The sequence below is a fragment of the Dermacentor variabilis genome, chromosome 2, assembly GCF_050947875.1.
Source record: "Dermacentor variabilis isolate Ectoservices chromosome 2, ASM5094787v1, whole genome shotgun sequence".
In the NCBI taxonomy this organism is placed as follows: Eukaryota; Metazoa; Arthropoda; class Arachnida; order Ixodida; family Ixodidae; genus Dermacentor; species Dermacentor variabilis.
In genome coordinates, this window is record NC_134569.1 from 103094547 (window position 1) to 103118876 (window position 24330).

Below are 24330 nucleotides of genomic sequence, written 5' to 3' on the forward strand. Positions count from 1 at the left end.
AGAAAGTAATTATCACAGCATCACGCAGGGCGTTCCGCAGGGCAGTGTTCTCAGTCCGTTTTTATTCAATTGTGTCATGGCAGCCTTGCCACAAAAGCTCCCGTCTGGCCTACGGTATTCCCTGTACGCAGATGACATCTGCATATGGGCCTCTGGTTCTAATATACAAGACATTCAAACAACGCTGCAAGAGGGCCTTGATAGTATCGACACCTTTTTAAAAGAAAGAGGCATGAGTCTTTCATACGTAAAGACAGCCTTACTTCCTTTCACTAGACGACAGTTGATTAATTTCCAACTTAGGCTTAACGGGCAAGCTTTGATGTTTGTGAAAGAGCATAAATTTCTTTGAGTTATTCTTGACCGCCAACTTACATGGGCTTCACACATCCGCGCAATTGAAAAACAGACCAATGCAGTAATAAACGTACTTCGGCGACTCGCAGGCACAACGTGGGGGGGATCAGTCTCTTCGCTACTACAAATTCATAACGCACTCATAAAACAAAAAATTGCTTACTCGGCACCTATTCTCCATGGTTTATCGCAAACTTCTGAGGAACGTCTTCAACGTTTACTAGCAAGGGGGCTGCGAGTGTGTCTTGGGGTTCCGCAGGCTACCTCGAGTTCTTTAGTAATTGCTGAAGCTCGTCACCCCCCATTTCCAGTCATACGAACGGTTGAAACATGCCGACATATTTATCGCATCTTAACCCAACACGAGAAGCATCCATTAAACCTCGCGCTCACCGAAAGAAACAAAAGCAAAATTCACGATGTTGTTCGAGAACATAAAGCATTATTACCAAGATTTGAATTATGCAAAGTGGATGTTAGTTACCCTCCCTGGATGTTAACACACCCTAAAATAGAGTTATCGGTTGACGGGATTATATCTAAGAGAGACATGTTCATAGTAGCCGCACGGCAACTGGCACTCTACCAAATTTACTCATTATATCCCCAGTACATCCACGTCTATACAGATGGTTCGTGTCATAAAAATTCCTCGACTTCCGCATTCGTCATTCCAGATTTAGCGCTAGAGCAAACATTTAAATTATCCCGGGAGACATCTTCCACCATGGCAGAACTATTTGCAATCCTGTGTGCTTTGTGTTTCATAACTTTAGAAAAACATTCGCAAAAATGGGTTATCTTTAGCGATTCGCAAGCCGCTCTCACATTACTACAGAGCAATAAGAAAAATTCTTTGAACACTTCGATATTGTATGAGACGCTCAAAGAACTTACAAAAGCAAGCGCAATGAACCACGTAATTGCATTTCAGTGGATTCCTGGGCACTGCAATATTCCTGGTAATACTGCAGCGGACGCAGCTGCGAATCGAGCGCACAATAACGCAGAGACAACCAATCTTCCCCTATTGCGTAGTGAATTCTGTCTGATCCTGACACAGATTTCTTGTCGTCTCAGCAAAACTACCTCGTTTGACCAGCAAACTAAGAGCTCGGAGTTATACTCAATAGACCCATGTATAAACTTATCAATGCCTGAAACTCTAAGAGACAACAGAAAATTTAAAACTTTGGTACACCGGCTGCGTCTTGGTACTGCATTTACGAGACACTTCTTGTACAGAATAAAACGTGTCTCTAGTCCGCAGTGTTCTTGTGGCCATCCAGACGAAGATGTGCATCATCTTCTTCTCGAGTGCTCGAAATACGATACACAAAGAACGGTACTGCAAGCTAATTTGTTTATATTAGACAGAAGACCATTCACTCTAAAAAAGATACTTGGCCCATGGCCAACTGCGGGCCTTCAAAAAAGAGCGCTTCTTGCTCTGAAAAAGTTTTTAGAGGAGACCAACATTTTGGGGAAATATTAAGTATTGGATGATCCGAATACGCTAAATGAGTTACATAAACGTTGTTCGTGGTGCGTAGTTGGTTTATGTGGTGATCGCAACTTTTACGCAATACGTATAATTCTGTCCTGTACTTGGAGTGTATTACAAGTGTTGTTGTGTGTTTTGGCTGTTCAAAACATCGGACTTCATATATGCGTACGTGGACTGAACTCATGCACAGAACTTTGCGACTCATGTACTGTTGGACTGTATATTTTTTATTGCTCCGGTGTTCTACTGAGTGTTATATTTAGTGTCGCTATTCTCCCTTTTTGCGCAAATTTGTTTCGTCAGCCAAGTGACAAGGAGTAGCCGGTGCCACCACATAAAGGCGCCAACCTCTCCTAACATTCACTTCAATAAAAAAAAAAGCGGGTGTCCCCATGTCGGCATACCTGTAATTGCCCTCTTCTCAGAAACAGCATCACCCCTTTTATTGCCCGAGCTGACACTAAGGGAAGGACGAAGAGAAAACCCGAAGGGCAGGAGGTCGTCGACGGCAGAACCTGACGAAAGTACTAATACTTGCACAGGCTCCCCAAGAAGACAGCAACGACTACAAGACCGCAAGGGGTTATTTAAGGCCGTCCTGGCCCCCGTGTTAATCAGAACCGCTCGAGACTCGGATGAGAGTCACAACCATGTACCAATGAAGTGAATATAACATTTTTACTTTTTTTCATCATCACGATGCTCGGCTTCGTCGTCGTTTCCTTATTCTTGCGGTGAAGACCAACCTCACCCAGTCGAGATCACATCGCTTTCTTACTTTTTTTACCTCTTTTCTTTCTCTTTCTCTCTCTCTCTCTTGCATAAGGAAAACCACTTTAATGAGAGACGCGAAAATCCCCCCAGCGTGACTATTTATGGGGCCCTGTTCTGTCGAAGTAGAGGAATGCGTATCTATAGACAAACGTGACACGTGCAAAAGTGCATTATATCGAAGAATACTGCGTTCTACTTGCTGCCACGCAATCTTTTCATGAAGCGAAAGCAGGAACAAAAGGGCAAGAGAGGCGCAACAGAAAGATAGGAACACAATAAAAAGTATCCGGACAGAAAAGTGACAAAGAAACCACCAATGTGCAAACTCTAACATGACCAGGGCCTTACTATATGCGGCTCTTTATAGGCAGCCTGTACACTTCCCTCCCGTTATCCGAAGCGCCTTTCTTGCTTTTCGCGGATCCCCACTTTTGTTTCCGGCTGCCTTTCATGGAAAGCGAGTTTCAATTTTGCACCGAACAATGAGCAAATCAGCACTGAATGAAAGCCGCTGCGCGCACGACGGAGCAAGCTGAGAGGACCTCGACTCTCTGAAGAGAAAAAAAAAAAAGAAAAAAGAAAGAAGAAAGGCGGGTTAAATAACGACAACGGAAGAGAAACGCGAACCAGCACCAAACCCTGACAGAGGGTCGCATATAAGAAGGAGAAATAGAATCGTGCAATGCGCGACATGCAATTTCAGTGAGTTATTACATAGCGATCAAGTTTGTACCAGTGCAGCTAGCACATCTTGCGACTGTGTGTAATAAGCTAGTGTGCTTGTTCGGTGTAGTAGCTGCACACAGTTCAAATGTGCAAGCTGTATACATACGTATAAATTAAGAATGCATAAGGCGTCTGTTTGCCTCATGCTTGCGTCACGATAATAATTCTTATTTGTATAAATTTTGCTGCATTCTGTTGTTAATCTATATGTGTCCCACCCCTTATGTAATACCCTCACACGAGGGTCTTTAAGGAAATAAAATGAAGTGAGGATCATATCGTGGGATGGGCACGTCGTTGACAGCCATTGTAATATTACGTCGTCATGTCACATTTTTCCGTCACTTTCGCTGTATACCTCGTCATCCCAATTCTTCTGACCAATCTATCCGCCGTTCTTGCCCCAAAAAAGCCCTCTCTCAATTTCCACGTTTACCTCTCGTAGTTTACCTTTCGTAGTGTTATCGTATAGTGTGCTTACTGCAAGCAGAAAATGACATTCGTGATGCTTATAACTACAACAGCGCAAGTGCGCGAGTGCCTAAGGAGAGCTGGCGCAACAATCCGTTGTGGCTTTGCCTAAATTAGCATCAAGAATTCTGAATCAACGCACGAACTAGATCAATTTCTTGCGGCTGAAACTTAAGCGATACTTTGCGCACTATAAAGACGAGTGAAAAGCACCGATCCTTATGCGTATGTTACAGCAGGGAAATCTGGCGCATTCTGCCCGGCGCACCTTCATGACCGATTACTCAGAGCAGAGCTGTCCCGCTTAAAGGCAAACTACAACAAAATTTCCCTTTTGCTAAATTCGTTATAACTGCGTATACCCCTAAAACAGACTTTCCAAAGCCACAGGGCTGATGATTGCATACTTTTTCTTGTCAACAGTATAGCGCAACCGCATGCATGCGATTTTCGAACGACGGCGTAGGCGACAGGTTCTTCTCGTCGTGGAGGGCGATCCGTTGCCGTCACTGTATATAGTCGCGTCGCTGGTTTTTCGCCAGCCAACAAATTTCGCTTGCCGCCCGGAAGTCCACGCGGCGACTTCCGCCGATACAGCGTGATTTCGCAACCACGTGCCAGCAACCAGTCCGCCCGCTTCGATCTGAATGCGCTCTTGCAAATTAGCTGTTGGCCGTGACAGCAAAATATAGTAAAATCATCCATCGCTTCATCTCACACTGAGTACAAACTATTAGAATTGTCTAGTAGTTACTACTGAGATCGGTTGCTTGTTTTGACGATGTTAGGCCTAAGATGCCATCGAAAGCCGCGAAAACGTTTTAAGTTTTATTCACCAGATGGTACCACGACATGGAACGGCTTTCCACTGGCGATGACAGCATATCAAAGCTAGATTAATACACCGAGGTTAAAGCATTGACCTTGTGATTCTTCTTCACGCGCGCAAGGTAGTAGTTATTCGGAGAACAATGCAAATTTGTCGCTACATTTTTCGCGACGTCGCATCCATATGGTTGCTCCAGGCCGCGACGCGATAGCGTCTTCTAGTAGACGCGCGCACCTGGACGTTTTCGCTATGACGTAAGTTCTAGCAATTTGCCTTCGAGATTTTTCGGCGCGCCCCAGGCGCCACTTTCAACCTGACATCAACCCATCCCCTTGCTTTCCCCGACACCCCCAACCAGCCCCTGTTTTGTCTCTGGTCCCCTGTTGTCGTAGAATAAATTAAATAAATGTGGGGAAACCCGTTCCTGCTGTTATATACAATAACGGGTTTAAAGCCAATTGACATTAAATGAATAAGGGTGTTTTTAAAATAAACCTAAAGCGCTTAATTTTGAGACAAAAACCAATTAGAAAAATAATATGTGGGCACGGTAGCTCCTAGTGTCCTAAGGTCCGGTCAGCGAAGGCCGAAGGTCCTCGCGTAGAGCGGTGACCAAAAAACCTATGCATACGAAGCGGCCAAAACGGCAAAGCGCTACAACACCGCTTCGGCCGCAACTTACCGCGGAATAAAAGTTTTAAAAATGTTTCTTTTAGAAAATCGTACAGGCGAAACTCAACGGGAAAACCTAACACTCATTTAAACCGAAGCAGCTTATCCAATGGCACCGATGACAATGACGACAACGACGGCACAACGACGACGCGACGTCACGTCAGCATCGACGTGACGGTGACACGTCGGCGATGACTACAACTTCAATGAAAACACGATCCTATAGGTTTCCGTGTCATCCCCGAAGTTACCATGCCGTCATCTTGTCGGCATCGTTGTTGCCCGTTACCATTTCGTGTGGTCGTCATAATAACGTCTTTTTCTAGCGACTCGTGTCAATGTGCCAAAAAAAAAAAAACGTGACAACAATAAACATCACGAATATACTGGCGTGAAAGGCAGCGAAAGCTTGCGAAGGTGACCCTTAGGAGATATTGCTGTAAAATATAACCACAGTGACTTTCGATGCCGAAATATTTCCATACTTCGCCGCACGCGCCCATGAGGTAACGGATAGTCGTGTTCTCCGACGCCCTGAAAAGTCGCACACGGTACACACCAACGACACTGGTAAGCAACACTGAACTCGTCTTGTCCTGACCAGTGGCCGGCGAGTGACCGCATACGCGCACATGTCGCCAAGCATGCAGTGATCGCCGGTCGACCCCTCCGTAAGCCTGCGCAGTGTGCATTTGAGCGCGAGCGAAAATGTGGACGCACGCCCACTCAGTTGACCCAAAAATAGATCATAATAGGCACGTATCAAAAGGAAAAACATGTTTTTTGAAACAACGAGGTCACAGCCCTCAGGCGTGAACGAGCACGCGAAGAGACTTTCGGTAAAAGCTCATGAATATAACAAAAACCGGCCGCGCAAGCCTGAAGAGTGCGCAACTCGGGGGCAGGAAATTTGGGTTGCGGTGTCTGTCCCACACGTCTAGTCTGCGCTTCTAAATTTACTTTATCGTTTTATAACCTCTAGTGAATGCGTGTATCCCTTCCCCCAGCGCCGGCAAAGAAAAGGGAAAGGAAAAAGAAAAAAAAATATGAAAGAAAGTAAAGAACAGAAACCCTTCGCGAATATCCGGTCTTGTCCCAGGCGCTGCTCCCTCTCAGTCCTTCCGCGGAGCGAGGCACGCGACAGATACAGTGCGTATAGATAATGCGGCGTGCGTATATTCCACCACGCTAATTATGTGCAGCGCCGCTGACGCTGAGAGCGTGACGCCTCGGAACTTGATATCATGGCGTGACATATAGACTCCCATGTGTTACGAAATACCATCAAAGGGTAAAATCGTGTTCGCTGAACTCCTTCGTACTTCCTTGGCACTTTCAAAATTAGAACGTTTGCAGCAACTAACCAAGGAGCAAATTGGTCAAAACGGTCCCGAAAAGCACATATTCTCTAAGCCCCCCTTTTTCCACGTTGTATCTTTGCGGACAAAAGAGATTGACCGACTGGTCGACTGACTTGCAGATATTTATGAAACGTAACTGCACCTAGCTATGAGAGAGGCCGTAGGACAAACCTGCCTTGTCGGAAAGACAGCAACCGTAATAACTGATCAAGTTCTTGCGCTGTGATGCATGCTGCCATGTGCTTATTTACACTGTAGTCCAGAAGCACATGGACGACGAAATAAAAAGACGGGGCACAGCGCTACGTGTTTGCGTGCACATGTTTCTGGGGAAAGAGGAAAAGGTAGTTGGCGAGAATTCCTTTTGACCACCTGGGGTACCTCAAACGAGCCGCTAAACACAGGTATTTATTATAATATTTGTTGTTCGCATGGATTGCCGCGCGGCATTAATTCGCGATGAGCTTACATATAAGCGCGGAGGCCCGTTTCGTGCAGATACTGTAAAAACGACTTACGAAATGTTCATGAGTCATAGTTATTTTTTTTTCTTTCATCATTTATAATCTTCAGGTTGGTTACCACTCAACTTTACGCCCCTAGGTACTCTTTCGTGGACTTCCTGCGTCCCAGAGTACGTCAAATGTAGAGGAAAGGCACCCAATGCATAAGCTACAACAGTCATTTTCGCGTTCTGCCTTCGTCAAAATCAGGTCACCGCGACAAACCCGTGACTCAAACCGGTGACGTCACTCCGACTAGCAGAACGTCACGTGAGCCTAATCACCACTATACGGATATACCGCGCCAGCTCATAAGCAGCGTAGTCACACCCAGTGTAGGGTAGCCAACCGGACTCAGTCCTGGTTAACCTCCCTACCTTTCAGTTATCATTTGCTCTCTCTCTCATCAGTCCGAAGGTGTTTTCCGTTCTCCTAGCCGTACGGCGGGCGTGAAGTTCCAACCTATACAGAGAAAGCATTGCACACAATTCCGTGACACGGGGTTCGCGCAGGTGTACGCTATGCGTGTGGCGGCGTCGGGCGCGCGCGCGCCGCACCCCGGGCGCGAAGTAAAGTAAAACGGCGTCGCAACGAAGCCGCGATCACGAACCGTGGCCGTTCCCCGAAGTCGATTAGGGCCCTCACAATGGACCACGCGCGCCCAACAGGACAATACAACGAATAAGGGAAACACGAGGAAGGTGAGAGCGGGAGACGAAGGAGGGGGGAGTCGTAGCGGAGCTAGGAGTCTAAACACCGCGCTTTCTTTTCTTTTATTTTCCCCCTTTTCGTCAGCGCTTACCCTGACACCTCATTTTGTTTCACCATTGTCCACGTAATTCGTCCTTTCATAGCTTATTCACTTAGCTCGAAGGCAAAGGGAGAAATGCCCTCGAAAAAAGAAGGTCCGTGCGCAGGTAATCTCTTGCGCACAAAAAAAACCTTCCACCCGCGGCTGTGATAGAGTCGCTGTGAATAGAAGCAATTTCTAAGGAAGAAGAAAAAAGAAACAGGCTAAGAAGAAAAAAAAGTGTTTCTCTTCGCGCCTGGCCTCCCGTTCCACAAGTATAGTGGTGAGTCACGGCCGCCAGTGTTTGCAAAACGCGCCTTTGAAGACACGGGCGCATTTGTCACCACTGCGGAGTGCTTCAAGTTTACTGTCGACGCTGCCTAAGCACGCAAAGATGGGCCCAACAGAGAGAAAACTAAGAGCAGCTCTTGAATGGCTGTGGTGAAAACCTCAGAAAGAAAACGGCCGGAAACTTGCTAGGAACAACACACGGGCCAAGCGCCGCCCGCCGTACACTCTCCGTCCATTTTCGCTTCATCCTGTACTAACGCGAACACCTCGAAGGCAATAGCCACTCTGCATGCTGGATACAGAGCTCAAATCGAGAAAAGAAAACGCCCCAAAACATAGGTAGCAGAAAGCTTGAGCGCTTGAGCTATCACGGGAACGCCGAGCACTAGTGTCGGACGCGGGCGCGTGACGTCATTGCTCAACAAGCGCAGGCGCGCGCCACTCCTCCCCTAGCGGAGAGCCGCAGCATCATCCATCTAGCGTGCCGGCACAACCAGACCAGGCGCTCGTGATCACGCGTTTTTAAAGTTGCTTCGCGATGGCTGGGAGCGGTTGCACGACGGTGGGTTAACCAAAGTGTCCAGTACTGTTGAGTCACAGTTGCGTGTATTCACTGCCGCAAAAGTGTTAAGAACACCCGGTGTCTGCAGACACCTGTCAAGTTCTTCACTTTCCCGAGTAAATGACATGAAAAGGGACGCGAGCATACACGTGTAACCCCTGCTCACCGAATGTTGTTGAGCGTTGTTGCTTCGCCTTGTAGCTCAGTCCGGACAGTTAGCTCGTGACAATATCGCTGTAGCTCTACTTCGACGTGTTTTGAGAGGCGACACATTGTGTGCCCGCCGATTTGCGCAAGCGACGCACATTGTGCTTTTTGGTGTTTGTGTGACAGCGCACGCGGCCTGTTTACACTCAACGTAGTCAGTGCAGATTTACCGTGGATGTGTCGGAGCACATGCCACGGTTGTGGCTGTAGACAAATGTGCAACAACGCAACTGTCGCCCCAAATGTTTTCGCCTTCGTCACTACAGGCCCGCTCACGCAACAGCGGCATGCAAGTCCGTTTCTTCGGTTTCGTGCTCAGCTATTACGAAATGTTAACAAGAAAGGGAGGAGGAGGGCAGTGCATATCCAAAGTTGCAAACACAATGTCAGCTCAATTCGTAACGGCGCACGTTAAACTATTGTAGTGGAAACTGCATGTAACCCATATTCAGCGGTGTGTATAGAAGGCACGCCAGAAGCTTGAAAGCGCAGGCTCCTTCCCTGAACCGATTTGAAGTCCTTGGGGACTTTAAGCCGATTACCTTCGCACAAAGCCTGGCGAACTGGGACTAACGTACCCTAAATAGGCGTTTCATTTTCTTTCATAAATAGTAAACTGCTTGCAAAAGACAAAGAAATAGAAACAAAGTTAAAACAAAATGTGGCCAAACGCAGAGCACTAACTCTGCATGACTGGAATTACTTGAAACGCTTTCTAAAAAAACATACACATATAAATAGACCAGCGGTAAAGCCAAAAGCCATCCGATTGTCTTTTTTTACAGCCCGAGGTCGTGTAGCGGCATGGGAGCAGGCAATGTGCATATATTTCGCTCATGTGGCCCAAACTGGTCGTGCCAGCAGTGGGTGGTCACCGAGAGGACGCATCGAAGAGAAGCAGAAGTTGCGCTTTGACTCGCGAGAGAAAGCTCGGAAGTTATAAAACTGACGGCATGGACGACTCAGTTCGGTAACTTCAGATATCACTGCACTTGGACACAGCTTAAGTTACTAGGAGTAAATCCACTCGGGACAATTCAGTTTTTAGCTATGTATGAACTCCCGGCGGAGCGATTGTGATGCAAGTTATATCTGCCGATTGAGGAAGAACCAGAGAACCGGCAAATGGCGTGCCACTCTGGAGGCCGTTCCGGCAGATGGCACCTTGAAGGAAAACCGACTGCGCCGGTGGAAAACAGGCAAGGTGGCAAGCTCCATGTAACTTCGGCGATTTCACTTTAACAGCGCAGTCCGCTCGTCTCAAGAAGTTGTGGTGGAAGCAGAGCGCGGGTGTACACGGCCAGTAATGCCGGCTATGTAGGGCCAGCTAGAATTCCATGCCGCTGTCAGGTATGCCCAATTCCAAATGGTTATTGAGTCACTGAACACTATACGGTCGTTCACCTTATCATGCTCGTATGTCTGCTGAACGGAGAAGGTTCCTCACCTTGGGGATCCCACCTGGCTGTGGATGCTGTCATGGGCAACCAGTTCTTGCACTTCACGCATCAGCAGCAAGCCTGTAAGGCCGGATTCACACAACCGTCAAACGTACCGTCCTGGCACCAGCGCCCGTCATGTGACGGCGTTTCCTCGCCGTTTTTTTTTTTTTTTCTCTCAAGAATGGGACGCGGGCTACAACATCGGCCAGTGTCACTGGCGCGCCATTTTTTAGAAGAAACCGGCGAGAAAACGCTGTCACGTGACGGGTTCCGGTGCCATGACGGAGCGTTTGACGGCTGTGTGAATCGGGCCGCCCAGCATGCGGGAGGAGGAAACTGCTTTTACATGCAGCGATTTCGCGACGGCACCCCGGCACTTCGGCCGGAGGCACACGTGACCGGCTTCTAACTTGACTGGCGACCGCCGTGCTACAATGTGGGAGCACATGTGCGCTTCGCGGCGCACTCGATACCGAACCGGGCCTCGCTGAGCGCATAGCGCAAAAAAAAAAAAAAAAACACTTTGATACAGTGTCGCGTTCGTTATCGTTCAAGTTACAGTTCCATTTTCACATGGTATCATTACAGGTCCACGTCAGAGTTCTTTAGCCACACACTTATACAGCCGTTAGCACTGGTAGTAAAAGGGCTGATGAACTCTTTAGATAGAGTGTGTTTAATGACGCAAGGTCTACTTAGGGTATGATGCCTCAGATATCAAGCTGCTTTGCATTCGCATCAGAAAAGAAAAAAAAAGAGCTAGAACAGTTTGTTGGTGAGCTACTTGACCCAGACGTTAACGTTGTAGCACGAATCATTATTTCTTTTTTATTGCTCTGGGATTTTACGTACCGAAACCAAGTTCTCGTTAATTAGGCACACCATTGTCGGAAACTCGAATAATTTTAACCACATGGGGTTTCTTTAATGTGAACACCTAAATTGAAGAACATGAGCGTTTTATTTTTCCTTCCCTTTTTTTTTTTGCATTCTGCCCCCTTTAAAATGCTACCGCTGTGGCCGGGATTCTAACCCGCGACCTCGTACTTAGCAGCGCACCGCCATGTTCACTAAGCCACCGCGGCGGGCACACAGGCGCTCGTGCTTTTTTTTTTTTTTTTTCTCTGTGTCGTCTGAATTCAGTATACAGCCTCCTTCACCTCTGGACCAACTATAGCCCCACGGATAAAATATTTGCACTGCGATCACAGGGGGCCGTTTGACTGTGCTCCCTATAATATGCGCCATTGTGCCTTGGTCACCAAAAACAAAGATAAAAAGAAATACTACTCCGTGGCTTTTTATTCCTTTTATTCAATTATACATATTTATTGCGAGTTCCAGATGGCGAACCGCAGTGTAACTCGCAATACACGCGTAATTAATTAGGCGCATGTGCACTCCCACATTTGGGATTGGAAACACCCTCAACTCCACAAGCTATGAGAGAATCCTGCAATCTTTGAGACAGTACCCCCTACAGTCATACACGTTCACCCCATTTCTTATTTATTAACTGCTGCTGTTTCTCGAGCTTCAGCGGCTGCGCCATGATGGTCATTCATTTGGGATGCTGCCAAGACACGTAAGCGCCGAACTTGCCGCCAGCTTTCCGGACGAACGAGTCCGCTTGGGGATACTTGCATGCCGAATGGGCGAAGGGGGGAAAGCGAGGGAGGGGAGGGGTGGACGCCTGGTGCGAAGAGTGCTCGCACACCGTAGGAAACTAAACGGCCGCCGAGTACGAAGGACAGCATTCTGACTCGAAGGGCCGCAGTGGTAACGACCAACGCTTACAAATAAGCAGCAGAAATGTTAAAATTAAATCCATGGGCTCTTAACGTGCCAAAATGGCGATCTGATTTGTGAGGCACGCGGCAGTGGTGGACGATCCCGGATAAATCTTGACCCCCTGAGGTTCGCCACCTAAACCCAATACACGAGCGCTTTTCGCATCGAACCCGCGACTCGGTGATCAGCAGCGTACCGCCGTGGCCACTAAGCTACCGCGGCGGGTCAGCAGAGAGGTTCCCGATCATGAATTCTAGCTCACACCCATCACGGATAGGTTTTGAACAAAGAGTCGACAAAAGATGCGCGAATCGTCATATACATATAGGACGCAAAACGCGCATTCGGCCACATTTACCAAGTCGCACGACGCATACTATAGCAATGAGTCAAAGCAGTAGCTGGGCAGGTTTTATTAAAGGTCGCAAGCGAGTGCAGGATCAGTTAAGATCCGCAGCTGCCCGTGAAACTGAGTCCATATCACCGCATCTTCGCCGTTTTGTGCAGGTTCATTGTGCATTACCGAAGTATACGCTGCAAGCTACCCAGTAACCATGTAGTATAATGCTTAAATGGCTACAGCTCTACTTTGCCTGTCCCAATCGCAAAGTGTGCACTGCGTACTTAGGTACTTCATGTGACACCGGATTTAGCACAGTAGCGTTATCCCGAAGCACTCTAAACTTCGGGAAACGCGGAAGATGCAAATCGCAGAAGACAGCACAACTAAACGGAGAACAAGGGGTCTCGTGAGATAAAAGGGCTTGTTCATTTCACTGACTCGCAAGCGGTGGCACTGGCGAACAACATAGCATCGCATGTCGTGACAAGTAGGCAAACACCAGACTTGTCGTTATCGATCACGACTAAAGATCCAGTGCCGGCGTCTTCATTTGTTATTTTGACAAAATAAAACCAAGTTAAAATTAGTTCGCGCACGTGACATCTTAACGCTGGCGCTAAAGGCCACGATACTGACATGTTCACGGCAGTCTAAACATACATGCAGGTAGGCGAGAAAAAAAGAATATACCACAGAAATGAATATAAGGATTCAACACAGCCCTTATGTAGCAGCGGTGCGTGGACTTGGTCACATAGGTTCCTTTCATTCCTTAAAAAGTCGGTCACTATTTGTGCAGCCAACTGTTGCAGACGTCTTCACTCTACCGCTCCACATTTTGCAGCATGAATGGGGCACAACGCATCAGCGAACAACCAGTGGATTTCCGACAGCTGATCGCACATAGCAGGGCAGAAGCGGTAACGGTTTTGTCTTCATGCGCTTTCGCAGAGGCAACGTGCGGCGCGCAGCCGAAAGCGCCATCTCGTTCCTCTACAGCAAACTGCTCCGCGAAAATGGTCTAAGATACGCTGCGCTGTGTAGACACGCTGCCCGCCACGAATCCCGAGCGTGGCCTCAGAGATGTGTTGCGCGCCGGTGCGTGCGCACGCTAAAATCGTTCCCTCGCTGGCCGCATGCCCAGTGGCGCACATCCAGTGAGCCAAGTCGGCGTGAAGAGTTCATTGATGAGCAGCGCGTATACCCAGTGTATCCGTGGTGCAGCTCGCTAAAGAGTCAGGCTTAACGAACCCGTGTGACATGGATTCGTTCCGTCCAGCGCGGGATAAATTTTTTAAGGTTTTCTTTTTTTATAGAGAGGCCGGGCGGGGAAAGCGGTTATATACCCAGGTGGTCGCAGACCAAGAACTGAGTGAAGCCGCTCAAGAATGCTAATCGCAGAGGCACTTTTCGGGCAGTACTTATGAAGAGGTTAACAATCCCTCAGGATCAGGAGGCACTTGTAGTCGCGATACTACGATGATAAAATGAGAAGGCGATCATATGAGAAATACACTTTTCTTTCATTGCGATTGTTGCAGCTGACATGGATTTTTGGCTGAGAAAATATTAACAGAGTGAACACACCTGCGTTAAAACCATAAACATAGTCGAGAAGGCTGATCTGGCAGTTCAAAACCTGTTGGAAGCTTGTCTTGTTGGCGCCACCAGATGTATAACGGATCGGTGGGCTTCTACGCAAACGTGTTTGCCGCTCAAGTACACAAATGGGAGAAAGGAGAACGCATGCGGTATCACCGTAGCTATCCAAACTCTTACACAGCGATTTCATCAGCAAACAGTTTTGTTGAAAGCATAAGGCTCATGGTTATCATTTCAAGACTTCGGCGTTCCCTTCGTCAGATTACACCATCCAAACGCTAACACTCCACCTATGGCTGCGAGTTCTTCCCTCTTCTCGCTTACTCGTCGTCCACGACCCAGTCTGTTTCCAAGCCGTTATTTGGCCGCACAACAACACTTGGGAGTCGCTTATGGCCCCACAAAACCCCCAACAATCCTACCTTTAGAAACACAATTGCGCATAGACGCTTGCTCTCCTTAGAAAGCGGTTCACCGAACAAGCCGCAAAAGCACATTTATAACAATAAAAACGGGTCCACATTTCCACCGAGTGCTGTGCCATGGTATCACAGGCAGCAACGTCAAAAGGCACATCCAGGTAGGTGCATCTTCCTCCTTGCCAAGCAGGAAAAATTTCCTCCCTTTTGTCACGCTTGTTTTGTTTCGCCGTAATTCTGGGATGAAACAACCTGCGAAGAGACGTTGCAATGCATGTGACAAGGAAACACTTATTTGAGTAATCCAGTCTGTCGCCAGGTGGCGGCTACTGCAAAGTATATGTAGTGAACAGGGATACTGAGAGAATGCCAACAAAGTGATTACATATATATATATATATATATATATATATATATATATATATATATATATATATATATATATATATATATATATATGTGTGTGTGTGTGTGTGTGTGTGTGTGTGTGTGTGTGTGTGTGTGTGTGTGTGTGTGTGTGTGTGAGAGAGAAAAAGTTTTGGTCAATTTGGAAAACGTCAGCAAAAGGTGCACAACGGTGGCGCCGGTTTCCAGCACCGACATCCTTCCGTACGAAAGAAATGAACGGATTTCATCAGCAGAATTTCTAGAACGTTATGTTTTCCGTTGTGCAGCCCCAATCAACACCAGAACATTTACTGCTGCATGAAAATTCCCACAATTCCCAAACAAGGTTGGAGAAATCTGAAATTGCCCATTTCTCCGCTTAACATTTAAAAAGACTAGCATTATCAGAAATAAATAGTACGTTTGGCACATTTAATGCTTTCACAGTGCTCGTTATGCCCTTCGTTAAACGACGCTGGGCAAAGAACCATGGCAGACATCAGCAAAAAATAGGCTGTCCGGGCTAGCTGACTCACCGTCACAGTACTGCAACACTCAAAGGCAGGACGAAAGAAAACGCATCAACATAAACAAAGCGCTGTGCGCGCGCACTGCTAACGTCACCCTCGTCTCTGACAAATGCAGTCTTTCGACATTATAAGTGCGTCAGCAGCATTCAAGATGCAACGACGCGGTTTTCCCTCTATCCGCTGAGAACTCTGTGTATTATTATAATTGATAAAAAGCCTTTCCCCTTCACCTTACTTGCATTCCTCGTTCCTTTTTTTTCTCATTTCGACGACCGCAGAAAGCGCGACACATGCACCACGGCGAGAAACCCAGCGATCGACTTTGCGTGCCGCCGCGGCCGCATTTTTTTCGGCCCATTCTACGTATTTGTCCGCATAATTTTTGAGGCCATTCCATCCTCTGCCTTTTTTTCTGCGGCCCTCTCTATTGTTTGGGAGGCACGGAGGCGTTAGAGCAGAAAAATAACCATAGACCAGGCTTAATCCGCGCGCCCGCACGGCTTAGAGACCTTCGCCACCCAAATACCACAGCCTCCGCCGTTTTTCTAGCATAAAGGCGACACACACACACACACACACACACACACACACACACACACACACACACACACACACACACACACACACACACACACACACACACACACATACACACATTAATATATATATTTCTAGGCGAATCCTCACAACCCTCCCCAAAAGCCAAAATGTCGTCTATATTCTTCTCTCCGTAGCCCCGCCGCCCAACAAAGCTTTTATCCTCTCGACTTGTTCAACAAAATAAAAAAAAAAGAGGGAAGCATACCACAGAACTTGGCAATAGACAGCGTGAAAGAACCATCGCATTCAGCCGGGAGAACGCGTCCGGAAGAGGACCCCGTAAAGCGGCCACCGCCACACGGCACGCGGCGCCTCAAAGTCCTCGAGCGCCACATGACGTCACCGATAAAGCTCGCCATCGGCTGGGAGGCGCCAAGTGTCGGAAAAAAGAAAGAAAGCCGCGGCAATGGCTTGCCCGCGCGCGCACGGGAGGGAGCATGCCTGACTGACAGCTCAGGCTCAGAAAAAAAAAGGGGGGGGGGGAACAGAAAATGGAATAAACGGTGTAGTAATACGAAAGAACGATTAAATGTGCGAACACACACAGACCCTCCCCTCCTACGCACACTACACCACACCCTGAAGCGCTCGCGCCCACCGCGATAGAAGAGACCGAGAATTGAAACGCGCGCCCGCCCGAATAACGGCGGCAGGCCTCCCACCGTCCCCCACCGCGCGTTATCTCGAAACCGCGCGCGTCGTCGGTCCTGTCCATTGTCGGAACCCAATGCAGCGGCGACAGGCGGTAACGCGGAGGCAAGCGTCCCTCGCGAAGCGCGATGACACCAAGGTGCTACCGCACTCGTTTTGGAAAAGTACATTCAGCGTCGCGCACACCGTCGCCCCCGACGCGGTACATTACGTATATCTCGTCCGACGCCACCCCGCGGCCGGGAGTGGCGAGCCGTTATACGGCACATGTGCGCGCTGTCACCGCAACGTCCGCGTGGTGTGCGGAGGCGTGGAAAAGCGCACCGGCGCAACGCCGCCGCCGCTTGTGGCGGCCGAGGTGTTCCATTATCCGCGCGATGCTCGAACGTCGTGCAAGCAGGAACCCCACGGCGGCCGACAGCGCGTCGCGAGCTGTTCTCGTAGACACAATCGCGATCGTCGCCCTCGCTTCGGCGACGTCAAACGATGCCCGGAAGGAGAAAGCGAACACTGGAAACAATCCGTAAGGAGCAAAATAAGAAACCTGGTGCACGCCAATGGCCACTACAGGGTGCTCAGATGATAAGAGACAAGCGCCTCCTTTAAAACTTCGCGGTCTCATTAATTGTAGAATATATGCATGCAGCGCGAATCACTTGAGTGCTAAGAGCTGTAGGGAGCAGAGAGAGAGAGAGAAAGGCAAGGGAAAGACAGGGAGATTAACCAGAGATTATCTCCGGTTAGCTACCTTGTACTAGGGGATGGGCGAGGGGATGCGATAGGTGAGAGAAAGATAAAGAAAAAATTGGAGGACGCTTAAGCTTCGCCTTCAAGAGTGGAACGCGACAGCGTTCCCGTCGACCCGCCAAGGGGTGTAAGACAATGGGCTACGGCGCAGCGACTACGCGCCCCGCATCGGACGCGGTGAGCGTCGAGCAACGCAGCGTTCGGCGCGACAACGAAATGTGCGCCTGAGCAAGCGACGCACGCCTGAGCCTTAGAAACAGCTCGTTTCTAAGGCAACACCGCGTTCACTAGAGGCGCTTTTGTACCGCTTTGAAGCATCGAACTCGTGGCTCAGTGGTAACGTCTCAGTCTCACACTCTGGAGACCCTGGTTCGATTCCCACCCAGCCCATCTTGGAAGTTGCTTTTTATTTATGAAGTGCCTGCCGTGATTTATCGCTCACGGCTAACGCCGCGGACGCCGACACCGACGACACCGGCTTTTCTGCGACACGAGCTCCTTAACGCTATCGCGTTAAAAACTACACATACACACGCGCACGTACACACAAGCTGTTTCTGTAGGCACTGTCACGCAGCCCGCAAAGGCGCTCCTAGTGTTACGAAGTGTCACCGTACAATCCTACGTCACACAGTGTAGTCACAATTTGTCAGAAAGTCCAGTGTCTTTTTAAGTACCGCAACAGCGCCTTCATAGCGGATCACGCTGAAGTTCGCGTAAGCCAGTTTCCAAGGATCTTGTTTTCTGTGATTGGGCGCTTGTCCAGTTTGTCTAGGGCACGACCGGCTTTATTACTTGGCGACCTGTTCACCGGCGCCGCCTCCGTAGCCCCCGATTTCTTACTGCTTGTTTAGTTCATTCTTAGTTCGCCCGACCGCCGCTGCTCTCCGTGGCGCTACAACTTACCCCCACGCCGAGTGCGGGCTGGCGTAGCGGTAGCAGTGGCGGCTTCCTCGTTGTGTTTTTGTGCGCGTCTCAACACCGTGTTTCCGGCTGTTCTGATTGCTGCCCGCATACGTGCCAAGAACGCAATTACTGCTGAGAGCCTGAACATTTCGTGGGCAGTTTCGAAGCCTTCGAGCCAGCACACTGGCAATGATTGCTGGCTTCTTGGTCAGAGCCGTGCAAGATTGCATTGCATGTGAGGGCTGCCTGAGTAATTTGAGGGCACCAGCTTCTCAGTCTACCACTACTGCCATCATAGCAGGCATGGACCGGGGAGGGCTATCGTACCCTACCTTAGCTTTCGTAGGGTTCGTCAGCCGCCTGGAAGGTGCTGCATCAAGTTTGGCTCCTGTGCTTGTTAGGGGGCCAACGCCGCTTAAGAAGTTTGCAGACCTAGTCAGTGGCGTAGCAACAGGGGGGGCCGGAGGGCCGTGGGCCCGGGTGCAAGGGGCCAGTGAGGGGGGGGGGGTGTCATATACGTCTGAAGACACCCCTCTTTCCGCCGGCTACACCCGGGGAGGGGGGTGACAGAAGACCTATGGGCCCCGGGTGCCAGACGACCTAGCTACGCCACTGGACCTAGTGCTGCCGTCACTCACAAAAAATCCGCTGTTTGTGTGCTCGAAGGACACCACAGAGCCTCACAGAAGGGCACTGCTAAAGCTGATTGTCCACAAGTTTATGAGGCCATCTTTGTCTAATTTTGCCTCTGATCTCACAGAAGTGCACGCCAAACGGAAATTAATTAATGCCAAACCGAAATCTCGAAAGGTCCTAAAAGTGTAAGGATCTGGCTGACCTGAAATAAAGTTCTGGCAACGACCGGCTATTGTGTCTGGCAAACAAGCTTTTCTAGTCTGGTTTTATTCATTTTTCATGTAGAGTGCGTCTTGAAATGATTAACAATCGGGTGAATGCTCCTGAAAATGAGTAAGTGTGCATGGCGCGCTTTTTGCCGTAAATTGGCGGAAAGTAGCGCGGCTTCGCCCTGGGATGCTGCTAGGTACAGAGCAGAAGCAATCATGTTGAGATTGTGCAGCTGTACGCGCAAAAAAGCCGCTCGAGTAGCACCAGAGCCGCGCCCACCTCTACAACCGCTCTTTGAGCTTGTTTAGCTGCAAAACTGCTGCGCTGAGAAAGAAAAATATTACCGCTATCAGCCGTTAGTCGGGTACAGCTTTTTGTGGCCATGCAGGGGAATTGCTACGAGCGCGAGACGCCTGCTTCTGCGCTGTTCTCGCACGCTCATGAGCCAGAGACTTAAGCGTGTTAGCTGACAGCTCGCGCTCTTAACTACCACTGTATACAGAAAGCTGTCCACGATTATTGCATCTTATAAATATTAACACGTCTTTGCGGTGCGTGCTTAAAAAACGATGCGGTTTAACTCGGCCTACCGGCAACACGGTAACGCAAGCGTACTGAATTTAACAGAAGCGCACGGCGGGCGCTGCCGAAATGAGGGTAAGTTGTGGCGCCACCTGTTGCGGCGCGCCGTCCCTCCTGAACAGTCACGTGGTATTTGCGCGGACACGCGCCGCCATAGGAGCCGGCGTAGTGAGCAGGTCGCGAGTAATAAAGCCGGTCGTGGTCTAGGGTGGCTGAGAGGACTGCTCTTTGCGGGTTGAAACGAGAGCACTGACAAAAAAGGTCGGCGATTGTTTCATTGCACCCGCAGAAGTCACAAAGTGAGCTGTTTGCCATTCCGATAAGAGTACGGATTTGAAAATGCTACTCCAAGCCATAGACGGACTAGAAGGGTGCATTCACGTCTTGGAAGCTCGGGCGGAATACGGAGCTGTAAGTTGGGGTCCAGGGTATGAAGGGAGCAGCTAACTGTTGAAATATATAGGCTAGGGAAATTACCGAAGGCCTCTGTACCACTAAGAAGACGGTTCGCGCTACGATTACGAGCTACCAAAAATGTCGCCGTTCGCTTCGAAGACCCACAGGGGTGATATAACGTCAACGTTGCCCTCCGTGCTGTTAAGAACGGCCTGCTGAGGTGCCAACATGCAAAGTTTTGCCAGCCAGGTGCGACAGCGGCGTCGACATTTTCTGGAAAGCCACCGTCATCCTCTAGCCAAACGCCGTTTGGCTAGAGGATACTAAGTTACTGATACTACGTCTCGGATACTAAGTCTACTGTGTGCGGATGACAATACGCCGCGTCCGCGACTCTTCGTCGCGGGATTGCCGAGATGAGTTCGACGAACCAGGCTTTGTTACTGAACCCGCCACCGCCGATCTGGTCTACCGTGAGCGGGGGAGTTCCCAAGGGAACGTATTTGGCGGCACCGTCCCACGCACCTTTCCAGACGTAAGCCCCGAGTTCTGCGAAGACCGTCTGGCCTCGGTGAGGACCGTGAAACCTGTGCGGAAGTGTGTGTGTGTAAGCCCTCCACTGAAAGGCGGCTCGGCTACGATGACTGGTCGAACGTTTTCCCTCCCCTAGGGATCTAGGGAGGACAGAGTGTTTATAAACAGCTGTTGTGCGGCTGCTCAGTGTACTTTCTCTCGCAGTCATGCTAGACTGATGAACTGCAACGTCCTCCCATGTAGACAATGTAAATAAACCCATATTCCTCGTTCTCAATGAGAAGCAGTCCTTCCCTTCAACAACGTCCTCAGCGTGGATAAGTTGGACCACGGCATGGGCCAGCTACCATCTAATTCATGCCCGACTTCAATCTTGACAACTGGTTACGAGCGGTGGGATTGACCTCCCAATCCTTACAGTGCTTACTAATAATTTCTAGTAATACAGGCAAGTCTTAAAATGCGTCCCCAGTGAGACAATGAAACAACAATGTTGAAACGCAATATTTAAGAACTGTACGGATCGCATACATGAATCACACGGAGTTAGTTACGTAATAAAGTTGCTATACAGAACACTGCAGAACATTCGGAGAAGGTTATGTATGCACCTTCACAGCGACGTGCTCGAAATATACAGTGCGGCGCGAAAAGTTCAAATCTGCCGCACAACAGCTTCAACCTAAATATATACATTGATTACAATTCCGACTAAGACGACAACGTAGCGTCACCTATAGACTCGCAAACGGATAGAGTATTGGATTTCAACATAACGCTCTCTCTCTCTCGATATATATATATATATACATACACGCGCGACTCCACATAATCACTCGCCACCAAGCTGCCGCGCCGAGAAACAACCGATTCTCCAGCTTCAGGGTTTAAGCGAGATTTTCTCCTATAACAGCATTCCCTAAATGACCCGTAGTTCTCAAATCGGTGTGATGCCGCGGCGCACAAGTCCACCCCCCCCCCCCACACACAAAAAAAGAACAAAAAAAACAACAATACAGATGCCAAAACACTTTTGTTGTATGCCATTATGCGTGTCATCGTGGTTCAAAGATTGCAATGTAGCATCTCATTGTTTCCCCAAAGAAACAGACGACGCGCGTCGGCAAGCGACATGCACAAGAAACTCGCGCATTGGGCAAAGGTGGCTGACATTATGCTCGTTTGTTCGAAATATTTCACTCGGGGCGGCTTCTTTCTTCACGGCGAGTAAACGATTGCTTACTTTTTATATATTTTGAATATCATGCCGGCGTTTCAAATCGCGGAGTTCACTTTCGCTTAGGCAGGTGCTTTAATAAATTATAGTGATGTACGCTTAAGCTTTATTTGGTTTTGCTAGTTTAGTTTTCTACCACAGCATTAGTGTAACTAATGCTTTTAAGCAGCAGGATTACGCACGCTAATCTACTTTTGTCGACAGGCACGGCAGAAGAAACGTAACTAGCTTGGAAAATCTGAAGTTGATCACGGCGCAGGTTGTATGCGGAGAGGCGACATATCGTTTTGATAGCAATATTTAGTTAAGCGTTGTCAGCCGAAAAATTTCGTTTTCTCATTCAACGCGATGACTTGTAAGTTTACGAGGGCGAATCAGAAAGTAGTTGCCCATTTTTTTCCCTTTATATTGTGTAGGGGAGGAGGGGGGCATAAATTACGACTGTAAACGCGAAGACAACACGTCCATTCCCAGCAGTGGACCTTTCTTGGACCGGCCCGGCATTACCTGCTCAGGGTGTCTACCAAGCTGACATTTCCAAATTCCCTGAGTTTTCCAGGTTTTCCCTGAGCACCTTTGCAAAATTCCCTGAATGAGCCAGAACTTTGTTTTATGTCAAGACAGACTGACACCATGTTGCGCTATGCTGTCACTCTCTAGTAAGCATGCTGAAACAAAAAACAATGATTTAATCCAGTTTGAATAGTAAGGAGTAATATCTATTTTATTTAAAAAGAAAACAGGGGGCACAGCGAAAAGAAATGGTAAAGCCCATTCCAAATTGAGTCGAGCATTTTCAAATACGAATGAAAAGGAGATGCACACATAAGTAAATATTTTTGAATACGAGTTATTTCCATCAAATGATAGCAAGCTCATCGGTATGAGGCCTGGATTTTGTCACAACTAAGATTCTCTCTCAGCAGCTGGAAAGTCGACCTCAACTGCCGTGACATACCCTCAGCCCGTACACAACATCTCATTGTTGGGTTTCACTGCTTTAAAGAGTTTATTTTGGTTTCAATGAGGGACATCTGCATATCGGCGTCAGCCAACACTTTGTTTCTTGAGCTCAAGCTCCTTCAAAGAGGCGGCGGCACGCTTCCTTTCCCTTTAATTCCTCAGTGCGTCGGTCCTTTCTGTTCTCATCCTCCTTCTGCCACGCGTTCACCCCACGGATCATTTGAAGAATCCTCTTGGCCAGTTGTACAGTCAACATTTGATTTTTCGGACCCCCTAGGGGCCTCAGAAACATCGGAAAAATCGGGCAGTCCGAAAAATAAATGAATGCATGTCTTTAACTGCCCTTAACGGCTAAAATTGTCACAGACACGTCCGAAAAAGCTCTTAAGGCCTGCCAGTACACATATTAGGCATATCGGTGCTCGTACTGTGACAGGTGCTGGGGGTGCACGCGTGTATAATTAAGGAATACATACTGTGTCCCGTGACAATTGCCCCTTCCCACGCTTGTTATCCTTCACCGCGTAACACTGCTGTACTAAGGTAAAGCAAACTTTCGGAGACTGGCATTGCGCAACGCGCTGTGCTCTGCGAGCTTCGAAGCGAATCGCGAGGATTACAAAGGCGGAGTCGGTGCCATTGGTGACAGCGGCGAATTCTTTCAATGACAAACACAGCTAATCACGGCAAGAAGCTTAATAGCGAACGTAGAAGCAGCTAGGCCTAACGTTGCCGCGGTGGTGGCTACGGCTGCCAGCGGATCTGCGTGCCAGAGTGCCGGTTCGAGTCGGCGAGATAATAAAAATGGCGGCGGTGGTGACTTTGATTAATGCCATTTCAGACCTGCAGTCAGGGCAATATACATCGACTATATGGAGTACGTGGTGGTGCCGAAAAGCCGTGCGAATTATCGGGCCTGTTCGAAAAATCGGGCGTCTGGAAAATCGGTCGCTAACTACCTCGTACCGATGACACGGCGTCAATGATCGTTGCGATTCCTCTGTTACTGGAGCCAGCATTAGCACGACTTTCGTTCCCTTTCAATAAAGTTACAGCTAATTTTCCCTAATATAAGCGCAAATTCCCTGAGTTTCCCCTGAGTATTTCCAGACTATTCAAATTCCCTGAGAATTCCTGGTTTTCCCGGTTTTTCCGGTTGGTAGACGCCCTGCTGCTGGTATACCTCCCCGGCACAGCGCTGTTAGTGGTTGATGATGGCAGTTGTGCTTCACACGTCCACGGCTTACGAGCAACGGAGTGTGATTCGTTCTCTATGGCGGAAGGGACGAACGCCCATCGAA

The 24330-nt window shown here is 48.7% G+C and overlaps 1 protein-coding gene across 1 annotated transcript in view; it reads right to left on the bottom strand.

Moving 5' to 3' along the window:
• Window positions 1-14711: 14711 nt before the first annotated feature.
• The window catches only part of LOC142572432 (peroxisomal ATPase PEX1-like), a 96188-nt gene continuing 86569 nt past the window's right edge, over window positions 14712-24330 (bottom strand). The window contains exon 22 of the mRNA XM_075681535.1: window positions 14712-14902. The gene's annotated coding sequence lies outside the window, so the exon portion shown is untranslated. The remainder of the gene's footprint in view (window positions 14903-24330) is intronic.